This window comes from Triturus cristatus, chromosome 1_2 (genome assembly GCF_964204655.1).
Source record: "Triturus cristatus chromosome 1_2, aTriCri1.1, whole genome shotgun sequence".
NCBI classification, from domain to species: Eukaryota; Metazoa; Chordata; class Amphibia; order Caudata; family Salamandridae; genus Triturus; species Triturus cristatus.
The window spans coordinates 62,319,132-62,331,634 of NC_140580.1; positions in this window are offsets into that span (position 1 = coordinate 62,319,132).

Here is a 12,503-nt window from a genome sequence, read left to right on the forward strand (position 1 = left end):
CAGAGAAGGAGGTCCTTTTACAAGAATGCAGATTGATTTCATTGAAATGCCCCAAGTGAACAGACTGAGATATGTACTAGTGGTAGTCTGTTTGTTTTCAAGATGGGTTGAGGCCTATCCGACTAGGAGAAATGATGGAGTAACAGTGGCAAAGTTACTGTTAAGAGAGTTGATTCCTAGGTACGGATTTCCAGTAACGATTGAGTCTGATAGAGGTGGACACTTCTATAATGAACTCATGAGTTTGATTTGTGAAGCATTAAGCATACAGCAGAAGCTACATTGTGCATACAGACCAGAGGCTTCTGGTGTTGTTGAGCAGATAAACGGCACAATCAAAACAGGATTGGTAAGATGTGCTTAGCCACTGGCATGAAATGGCCTGATGTTTTGCCTCTAGTGCTAATGACTATTAGATCTACTCCAGATAGAACTACTGGTTTAAATCCGCACGAGATAATCATGGGACGTGCAATGCGACATGCATATGTACCTGTCAATAAGTTGATGACAATAACTGATGACATGATTTTGGATTACTGTAAAGGCCTGGCTGACGCAGTTCATTCTGTGTTTCACCAGATTGGAGAAGAAGTTACTACACTTGAGAAGAAGCAAGCTCATGATCTGAGTCCAGGGGACTGGGTGAGGATTAAGGTGCACAGAAGAAGAAATTGCTTGGTTCCAAGGTGGGGAAGACCAAGACAAGTCATTCTAACTACGACGACTGCAGTGAAGTGTGCTGGTGTGAAAAACTGGGTGCATGCGAGTCATACTCTGAGAGTTCCAAACCCAAAGGATGGGACTGGTAGAGAGTATTTTGAAGAGTCAGATTCCAGTGATGATGAAGACCCAGAACCAGTGAGAAAGAATCAAGGTTCAGGGAAAGAAGCCTTTCCTACAAGTTCAAGAGAACCATTGAGAATCTCAGAAAGGAGATCTGATTCTGTGAGAGAGCCTGAAGTTCCAAAAAGCAGTGGAGGAAAAAGAAAAGAAAAGAGCAGTTCCACAGAAATTACTCCTGAATCAGAAGAGGAGGAGATTGAAGAACCACTTGAGATTATTTCTGAAGAAGTAGGGTCAGAAGAAGATAGAGAGGGACAGATTGCGGAAGACCCCCGAGGAGGTGTAGGGAACATTTCTAATAAGCTAGGTGAAGGGACAAGTAGACAGCAAGAAGATTGCGTGTCGGAGACCCGAGGAGGGAAAGAAGTAGGGAAGTCTCAAAGAGTGGTGAAAAAGACTGTGGAGTGAAAGAAAACTGCTGAAGAACAAGAGCGAAAGAAAACTGCTGAAGAACAAGAGGTATTTGAAACAGAATCGGATGAAAGTGAAAGTGAAAAATCAAAGGGTCGAGTTCTGAGAAAGAGAACTTGGATTGGAGAAAGAAATAATACGGAGATAAGACCGAAAAAGGTCATAAGAGGAGATTTTTGGCCTAACAACAGAGTAAAGAGGCTGAGATACAGACTGATAAGAGGAAATACATCGAAAGCTGAACAAGTGAATGAAGTATCGAGTCAAAACGAAGTAAAAAAGGAAGGAGCAAAAGGAGTCAAGAGAACCTGAGGAAATAAAAAGAATTAGAAGACCCAACCAAAAGTACAGATCACCGGAATGGTCTTATGTGGCACTGTCTGAAGAAGGAGAAGAAGAAACAGTGACTCGAGATAATCCGGAGGGGATCTTGAGAAAAGTGGTTGAGGAAAAGGAAGAATCTGTTGGAATTTTAAAAGTTATCCTGACTGACATTGGAGAAGAGTCAGATGCACAGGATGTTGTTGATGATCTGATACAATTTGATGTTGCTGAAGAAGAAGGAGTGAAAAGTGATGAATATCCAAATTGAGTGAACTGAAGAAATCACTTGGAGAAAGTGAAAAGGAGAAAGTCTGAAATTCAGCTGTCTGAAGTAATCCAAAGTTTGAAGAATTACAGTAGTGGAGTAGTAGAGGCTAAGTCAAAAAACAAGGTCAAAGTAGTAAAATGGCTAACATAGAGAATAATCAAAGTAGATGTGCCTTCTTAAAAAGATGGTGTAGAATGTGCTGCTGCTGTACTGGATTATTAATGCTACTATGGGGTATTTTAGCTTTATTAGTTACATTTAGAGTTTCAATAGGTACATTTGGAATACATACTGAGAATGAGACAAATGTAGAAAAGAATTCGCAAAAAGTAGTTCCAACTAGAATTAGTAATACTTACATGCATAAAGATAGGTCAATTAATGATTTTTCTAGTAATGTTTTTTCAAAGTTGTTATACGAATATGTGAAAACAATGGAAGTAAGGGATTGCTACGTTTGTATGCAATTACCTGCATCCGTTTCAGAGGGTGTTACTTATCACCATTTACCAGCTACGTATGGAATTTCTTGTAGTGTATTAAGTAGTGTTTTTTATTTGTATGGGAAAATAGATTATAAAATGTCTAATAAAGATAGTATTTTTGGGCACTTGCCAATGAACAAAGAGCTGAATCCAGCTAAAGAAGCTAACATTTTTGGTGAGATTTTTATTGAAAAAGAAGAATTAACATTAGATTACATTTTTAAGAATAATTTAACTTGTAGTTTGGAAGAAGAGGAGAAAGCTTTCCTGAACATGGTGGAGGAGAGGAGATTGAGTATGCATGAAAAGGTAGGGAAATATAAAGTGAGTGAGACAATTTGGGACATTGAGACGGGAAAAGAATTGAAAAATGGAGCTAGTCCAACTTTAGCGTTAGATGCACCACAGAAGGGTAAGCTGTGCATTACAAGAGGGAAATCCCAATATGATACATATTTTGTTGGGACTAGTGAATGTCATGATACATACTTCATTGCAACAGGATGGGGTTTCAGAGGTGGAGAAGATACCATTTTTCCAGGAGTGTATTATGTTTGTGGGAACAAGGCTTATTACAAGTTGCCTGACCATTGGTATGGCACGTGTTATGTGGGCCTGGTTTTTCCAAATATTTTTCATATAGATAAAATAGAAGATGTAGAACATATTAATTTACTAATGCGCTTCAAGAGGGAAACTTGGTTTGAAATTGTGGGTGACATTTTTGGAGCTTTAATTCCAGCAGTGGGAATTTCTTTAAATGCTAATGGGATTCGGAAACTGTCAACAGTGGTGGATCGCTTATCGACAAATACCGCTGGAGGGTTTCTTTTGGTGAATACGGAATTAATTGCCGTACGTGCTATGTCTATGCAAAATAGACTTGCTCTTGATATATTATTGGCTAAGGAGGGTGGAGTTTGTGGAATGCTGAAAGTTCAACATTGTTGCACTTACATTCCAGATGAAAGCAAAGACCTGAAGGTCTATATCAAAAATATTACTGATTTGCATGAAGAATTAGTACCACTTGAAGCTGAAAGTATCTGGACTAAAATAGCTAATAAGGTGATAGCTGTTAAGAGTTTTATTGCAAAAATAGGTAGTACTATTATAGGTAAGATATTGTTTCCTTTAACTTGTATAATTGTTGCTTTATTGATATTGAGATTAGTGTGTTTGTGTTGTAAAAACAGGGGAGGGAAAAAGAAGTTAATTAAAAGAAACAATGAAAAGAGAAATAAAAGGTTGAAAAGAGAACCACAAGAAATTGAATTAGAAGAATTAAGGGAGAGTGTCTACTTAGAAACAAAGAGGGATGATGAAAGAGTGTCTGGGGTGTAGTGTTGTGTAAGGAGGAAAAAGACATTTCAAATTTCTCCTAAAATGGGACTAAATTTCACTAAAAATTTTTTGTGGATTATTTGGTGATAAAAATCACCAAAGGGGGAATTGCTGGAGCAGAGTTTTCTGTTGAAAATTCATCGGGTTTTGAAGCTTCAGTTGTCTAAACGTGGTAAAGATAAAATTACTAATTTTTTAATCATTAATTATTTGTTTTGTGTAAATGTTTTATTAATCAACATGTATGTATTAACAAGAGAAAACCCGACACGAGGGAACGCTTACGTGTTGCTATTGACAATGTGCATGTTTTATTAAATAAACGTTGCTGAGTGCTGTTTATCTTTAAGCACGAAATGCTTTTGAATTAATGCTTTTCTGTGTTGCTAAAGCTAGATAATTGCATACACATAAGGGTATTAGTGGTGTTAACACTGTTTAATCACTATGCTGTGGTAACGTTGTTTTGTCTCTTTTAATTAAGATGGTCTATTGTGGCCTATTGTGGCCTACTAAAAGATGGCTGACTTTTGAAGCCTGGTTTCGAGTGAGAATTTGTGATGGAAAAGGCCTTGCTGAATATGGACGCGAGTCATCTGTCCACAGTCCTTGCCTGGTTAAAACTTTCCGTGAGGACAGCAGCAGATCTGGGCATGTTTCCAGATGCATTGGGACAGCAGCCTTGGCAGCCTTGGAAAACAAAGGAGCTTTAAAGAAAGACTCTAAACTGTGAGCTCACCAGAGGAAATGTGTGGAAGTTGAGAAGAAACATTTTAAGATTTAGTTCCTGTTCTGTTTTTTTATTTTTGTGACTTTTTCTGAGCGGAGATTTTTCAAAATGTAGCGATGCTACATCCTTTCCTTCTCGCTCTGCTCAGCGGTTCGGCGGATGAAGAAAAATTAAATGTTTCTTTCCTTTGTTTGAATTATTATAAATATACTAGACCAGAGAGGGTTCCATCCCATTGCGTTTTGATTTCTTCCCAAACCTGCGTTGGTGAGGATCGATGCTGTGAGGACGGTGACTTGGGAGATTTCTACTGAGAGACTTGTCCTGATGACCCATTCTGACATTTAGCTAGAATAGGTAATTATGAGAAAATGATTTATTCTGATTAATTTCTTTTGACTAACTTTAGATAAAGAATCATAATTTTAATACGGTGTTGGTGATTATTTCTTGTCAATTATTGAGTACTCTATTTGATTATTGATGTATAGATTGTTTAGATTATGACAATTGCAATAGCTAGGTCTTATCGACCTCGATGTAGGTGCGGGGTTTAGGAGTTTAAGAGTTTTCTTTCCACAGGTTCAATGCTAGTAGAGTATTTGAGTGTATGTTAGTGAAATGGGCCCTAGTGTATGGTGAGTGTATGTGCGTGTAACTGTGAAATTACTCTATCCGTGGAAGTAGGGAGATTTTGTACACCCCAATCTGCATCACTCCCTCTCTAGCCTCTTACTATTCCTTACCACAGATGCCCCAGGGTCTCTGGTATTATTCTAAACCACTTCAAAACTCTTTGAAACACTTAACTCTTCAAGGGTAGATAGAATGAGTTGTAAAGCCTTATTCCAAAATTTAAATAACAGTTTGAAACTCAGATATTGTCTGACAAAAGCAAATATACCAAATGTTTTGAAGGCTCAAGCAGATCTAGCTTTTGAAAATAGTTGTAAACATTTTTTACGCATAGGAAAGAAGGGTTTTTTAAATAGGGAATACTACAAAAGGTCAGAAAGTTCAACCATCTTATGGGTCCACCATAGCATACATACAACATCTAAAAAATCGGCTGCATCATTAACAAAGCAAACAGAATTGGCTCCACTGTCTATCTGGCTGACATATCTGGTGGCTTTCAGCACACCTGCAGGCAGTACACCATCAGACTAGAAATGAAGAAGTGCAAAACAGAAAAACAACGCAACTGTCCTTCTCCTCCGATGCACCCAAGATCTCCAATTAAATCCCCATATGCGTCAGGACTGTCCCAACCCTGTTTTAATTTAGGAAAGAGACGAAACACACCTCATTCAAGAATATACCATTACGAGGCAGTAATAGTCCGCTTTCACCCATATAAATCAGCTACCTCTCCAATCACACATTGAATGTACATTTGCCTTTGACCTTGTGTAGAGCTCCACTGTCTTTAATCAGGATTTGCACTTTACAAATACCATGTACACATTGTTTAAGAAGCAGGATGTTGTAGGTCAAATTAGCCTGGGTCCCTATGGTCAAGGTTAATCTACAAGGAACAGTTCAGAAATGCTCAACTATATTTGGCACACCTCTGAACACAAGCCTTCTATAACAGCATTTTCTACAAATTCTATTAATTTGTGCAAAGGTGTGGGACAATGTACTCCATTCTGTCAAGGTTGCTGTTGCACTTCTGACTTTTGCCCCAATTTCTGAGGTTAAAGAAACCTTGGAGATGTAATGAAATGAAATGAAATTAGGATTTCTAAAGCGCACTACTACCCATAGGTGTAATCACACAAAGGCAGTATCTTAGTTATCTAGTTGGAATACAATTTTACATGTTGTTCTGGAATGCCAGTGATGACAAGAGTACTTTGTAGCCCCTGATTGCCCCAAGACCCATAGCATAAACCTCTGCAGTAGAAGGCATGTTTAGCCAAATTGTCATCCTAAGGAATAACCAACAGTTCTTCATGAAAAATGATACCCAGTTGGGAAAGTTGTGGAATTACTGGAGGGAAAAGGACAGCAGTTGTGGACTTTTCCAGGCACAAGTAGTTGTTGTGCATCAAGGGTTGGAGTTCAGTGAAGTAATACATGACACAATGTTGGTTCCCAGTTTCCTCAGAGATGTAGATATGACTCTGAAGGTCACCCACGTCCATATGATAATATAGACGCTGTTTGTCTGAGACTTGACCTAATGAGGCCATGCAGACATTAAAGATGTTAAGAGAAAACTGCTGACAAGTGTCAGGAAACAGGTTTTTCTAACTGCAACCTTCTAATCTAACCTACCAAGGTGGAGAAGAAAAAAACAAACCTTCTTAAATGACATCCTACCAATTTATGATGCAATGTGGGCTCAGAATGTCAAGTCTTAAATATAATTCTATAATAAATATTTTCATCATATTTTGGTTGTCAAAACTTTGCTACAAAATGATAGCATGATATTTCTGTAGTTGATATTCTCTCATAGTCAATCTATGTTGCCTGATTCTCAACATGACATAGGTTGGGATAGTCAACCGCGTTGAATGCCAAGCAAGATCAGTGGGTAGGTCTGTTTGTACCTGTAGAGATAAACAGTTTTTAAAATAATGTTCGTAAGGGTAGATTCTGTGGGCCACAATAAATGGAAGCAAAACTGGACATCACTAAACATGCTGGTGATAGTCTGCAGTCTGTGTGGTCACAGAGGTTTGTGTGGTCACAGAGGTTTCTTTGCTTTTTTTCCTGCAAGAGAGAGAGATCGGAGTTTTGTCTAGGGTAGTTTTCACTTGCCCTAAAGTAGTGAAGAGGGTTAATATGCCTGCTGCAAACAACATATCTGTATTTCATATAGATAGCTGAGCTTTTACTAGCGCTTTAAAACAAAGCAAATGTATGTGAGAGAGGGACTATGAAGAGATGGAAGGCACTTTTGTCAGGTGGTAGTGAGGGAATCCGTGGAGGAGGTAATGGGAGGGGCACCAAAAAAGATTGTTGCACCAGGCCCTATCAGCACTAAAGCTGGCCCTGTCTTGTATGACACCCGGATGGCTGAAGAGTTATTCAATAGCTCCAGATCTCCCAGTAATTGAAGGTATCCTTTGCAAAAGTGAGCCCAGAAATATGTATAGCATTGTCCAACAGCACACATTCTCTGATTACAGCCTGTGAGAGAAATTCATAGTAATAGCGTCCACCACATAGGGGAGTCCCAGTTCAGTGTGACATACCTAGGTGGAGCTTGCCTGTCGTACTGCTAGAAGTCTGCACAGAACGTTCTTCTCCAGCATCTCAATGGTTCTGCCTCTATGTAGCCCCATATCCCTGCTTCACGTGTGGCTATGGACAAACATTTGCTCTTTTAGAGTGTCCATATCTATTGTATTGGTTTATATCCCAATTTTTGTGCAAGTCTAAATAAGGCCTCTAAATATCTAGAGAACTGCTGTTGTCTTATGTGTAGCAAATTGTTTAAAAGAGGAGAGGATTTGGGGCAAAGCACAACCGCACCTATCCCTAGTGAGATTTATTTAAATAAATGGTGCTAATGACCGGAGATCCAAAGCCTCTAAATCTCCTGAAGCTACACACTTCAAACAACCAAAGCAAAATTTAATGGTCCAAATGTTGTCTTATGTGTAGCATATGCCTGGAACAAGTGAAGATTGGAAGGGGATGCCCAAATAGGGAAAAGTGGTTACACGCCCCACAACTGAGTCATTAATTAAATGAGGATGCTTTTTTGTATTGTTCAGCCAGCATATCATTGTAAATGTTTTAGTTAGATTAGTATGAAGGTTCATGTCTCTCATATACAGGGTCAACTCATCTATAAGACCCTGGACCCCATTTGCAGGTCTAGCCAGCAGAACCGAACATTCACATACAGGAGGACGGGTGTCGGGCGTTTACCCAGCTGTGGAATATCGTTCCCATGTTTCACTAAATGGTTCTCCAATTCATTAGTATACGGCATGAAAAGAAATGCCTCCAGAATGCATCCCTTGGGTTCCCCCCTGTTAGATTTAACTAATTCGGGACATTCCCCGGTAGGGCTGAACTGTACCCTAGCTGTGATGTCCCTGTCCAAGTCCCACAGCATAGAAATAAGTGGTTGTTGAACCCCTGCCATTATGGACCAGAGCTTTGATCTATTAACTATATCAAATGCGCAGGTCTGGTCAATGAATGCCAGATTCATAGCAGCATTCTTTGCTTTTGTACACTTTACAGAATGCGTATAGCTTGAGGGGTTGTTCTACTGCCCCAATCCGTGGCAAAAGCCATATTGCATATCTGAAAGAATTTTATTCTGTTCAACCCAAGTTTCTAATCTTGCCAACAGGGCTGTACCCAGGATTTTGACTGTAGAGTCCAGGATATATATAGGCAGTAGCAACTGCGGTCATTTCTGGCACTCGTTTTAAATATTGGAACAATTATAACCTCAGATTAAGTAGAGGAGATTGACGTACTGGTAGTGGCCCTTACTGAGTTAGTTAATAGAGGTGCCAACAAGGTGATGAAGGGAAATCGGAGATTCTGCTCTTTGGCACATTTCCCTTAAACTTCAGAGAGCAGTTCTGGCCTCCTGAGTACCCACGACCGACCTCAACTGGGAAGCCAGCAAAAAATCGGGGGTCTGGTTTGATGAAGACCTTTCCTTTTCAGTACACATCAAGAAGCTGGCCGGCGGCTGCTTCGGCCTGCTTAAATCTTTTAGAAGATTTTTTCCCCTTTTGCCACCTGCGGCGAGGCAAACGATCATGTGTGCGTTGATCCTGTCTCGGCTGGATTATTCTAATGCCCTTTTTGCTGGCATCCCGGGCTACCTGTTGAAGAAGTTACAGGTAGTCCAGAACACCGCAGCCAGACTGCTATCGGGTCTGTCGGCCAGGGACAGTGTTCATCACCAGTTGCGCTCTTTTCACTGGCTGCCCTTGGCAGCCAGAGTGAAATTTAAACTACTGATCTTGGCCCACCGGGCGCTTCATGGGTTTTGCCCTCTTTACCTGCAGTCGTGTTTCCTTCTATGTTCCTGTGCGCTCTTTGCGCTCTTTGTCCCTATGCTTTGCCCAGGTCCCACGTTTCAAGCGTCAGAGGATAGGGGGCAGTTCTTTTTCAGTTAAAGCAGCGGTTGCATGGAATGCTCTTCCTCTGGTCCTGCGTACCATCCAGGATCCAGTGGTATTTAAGAAAAACTGAAAACTCATTTATTTATCTGAAACCCACTGCCGCACCCTGCTGGTCTCGCGCCGGGACACTCACGAGTAGCCGTGCGCGTAATAAATTCATATAACATAACAACATAACATGGTACTTTTGTAGATGCATATTGGTACGCCATCTAGGCCGGCCTGTGGCTTTTCCACTAGGGCTATCCCTTATAGCTGAGGTTATCTCAGTCACCTCAATGCGGGTGGGGGGGTCTAAAGATGCAGGGCTCCATCTGTTCTGCCTGATCTTCCACTCCCGTCAAGTTGTTATCGCTCTGGGCAATGAAATAAACCTTAGTGAAATGGTTAGTTACCAGCTGTTATGCTTTTTAACTTTGGTGCCTAGGAATAAATGGAAAAAGGGGTACTAGTAATCCTCCAGACTGCACCGCTTTCAGTTCACCTGCTGCTGCAAAATCGTCCCAGGCCTTGATTCTGATGAGCTTTTTCCTGTGAGCTATTACTTCTTTGTACCTCTTCCGATACCCACACAGTCATTCACTTATAAAGAGCTTCTTTTTGAAAGCTGCTATGTTGTGCTTGTGTGCTGAATAGCAGGATCAATAGAACCATCTACAAGGCTTAGTCCTTTTTGGGTCATTTTATGAGTGTAATTTCCAATTGTGTAAAGATAGATATTTTGAGTGTGGTCTCTCTGGACTCACTATTTAAAAATCACAACTTATAGTAAAGTTGGATTTTGAGTTGTAAGTCTGAAAAGGCCACTTTTAGAAAGTTGGCACTTACTTACTTTAACCATTCTGTGCTTCTGCCTGTCTCTGAATACATGTCTGGGGTTTGTGACAGATAGACTTTGTGCATTCCATTTAGACAGACTCACACATAGGGAACGTAGGTGTGCCTGATGGGCCATTCCCATCATGATGGGCCATTACATCTTGGGCAGGATGGGAGGGGGGAGCTGACACTTGCACCTGAATATGGCTGTGCCTGTCCCCACACAAGCTGCACACCCCTGTAGTGAGTCTGGAGCCAGGGCAGTAAGGGCAGGGACCTTGTGCACTTCAAAGGCTTCTCTTTGAAGTTTCAATCACTTCAAAGGCACAACTGGGTATAAGTACTGGACCCCTGACACCACCAACTCAGTACACGTCTGGACCTGAGGACACTCTGCCAGGAAGAAAACCTGCTGTGCTGGCGAAAGGACTGTCACTCTGCTGGACTCTTGCTCCACTGTGTCTGCCCTGATGCCTGCTGCCCTCCTTTGCCTGGTAGTGAGAAGGACTGGACCTGCATCTGTACATCCCCAGAACCAAATGACTCAAAGGGCTTGCTGACTTGACACCAGTTCTGAAGTCTCAAGGACATCACAGACTGCATTCAATCTTGCTCCAGACTCTGGACTTTGCCAAATGTGTGTCCTGACCTGCCAAGTGGTGCCAACACAGTCCTGGGACCCTGGAAGTGGGTTTTCTGGCTGTCTCTTCCAAAATCCATGTAGTGCCGACTTTGCACTGGTCGGAAGCAGCATAGTCTATTTAACGCCGCCGCTTCGCTGCTTCAAGGAGACCACAGTGTCAACAGCACTGCTCGAGAATGACACATTGCCTAAAATCGCCATGAGTTAGACGATGACGCAACTCCCCACTGCATGACTCTGAACCTATGCATCGCCTACAATCCTATGGTTCGACACCAGTGCATCACATTTGACAGCTCCTCGCAGCTTGCTCCACAACGTTGTTGCTTCCTCCTTGAAGGTACTGTTTGCAATGGGTCCTGCGTGGCTCCTGTATCCAACCCGCACTTCAGTTCAGCCTGATTTTTCAGACTTAACCATATCCATCACAACCATATAGCACCGGTTGGCACTTTATGGTTCTAAGCACTGTAATTCAAGACATTCTTTAAAAATTCATAACTCCAGGCATACTTATTGGATTTTTGTCATTTAGGTCTTGTTTTGTTCATTAGGTTAAGCTCTATTTTTCTAACATGGTGTGGATTATTTATGTGTGGTATTTTCACTATTTTACTGTCTTAAGTATTGTACAAATAATTCACTCATTGCCTCTTAAGTTAAGCCTGAGTGCTCTAACCCAGGCTACCAAAGGGTGAGCTCAAGATAATTTAGGGTGTGTATCCTACTTTTCCTAACTGTAATTGTGTTCCCTACTTGAACAAGGTGCATACATCTGCCAACTAGAGACACAGTTTCTAATGCTGATCTGAAGCTGAGACATTGTGGAGAAGTTGCTGGGAGGGTAGGTCTTGGACCCATATACTATGGTTATGCCCCAAAACTCAAAGTGGCTTAGGAGAAGTCTGACAGAGATATAGACAATCACAAGCTTAACACTTGAGAATGCCCAGTAATAATTCTGCTATGGCAGCTCTCTACAGTTTAACTTACTCAACAGAAGGTTAGGTAAGACCGTTACATGTCTCCACCTAGCAGTAACACAGGGACACAGTTCTGGTGCCAACTGGTGACATGTTGTTGCAAATGGCTGGTGGATAGTTGGCACGGAGAAGTTGTTCTATCACTAGGAGAGAAGGAAAGTGAGTTTCAAAAACAGTCGCAGAGAGTAAAGGCTATTAGGTGCAGGAGTGTAGAGAGCTCCCTTCCCAAAGAATACATGAGGACACTAATGCCACTGTAGTACCTGCCACTAGGACCCTGACGGGAGACCTCTACAGCCTGAATAGGAGGCAAAGGATATTCGGAGAGGGCATGGCTGGGAAGGAGAAAGGGGAATGACAGGAGAATGGGAATAGAGGTATAGGGGAGAGCATGGACAAAGAATATAGCTTATTTTTCCCGATCCTCCGTATGTGTGTCGCTGTTCCCACGTAATACGACACAACAGCAGGCGATGTGGGGGTGATACACCCGAGGGGTGTAAAAATCTGCATTCTGCACAGGATTGCTTAGTCAC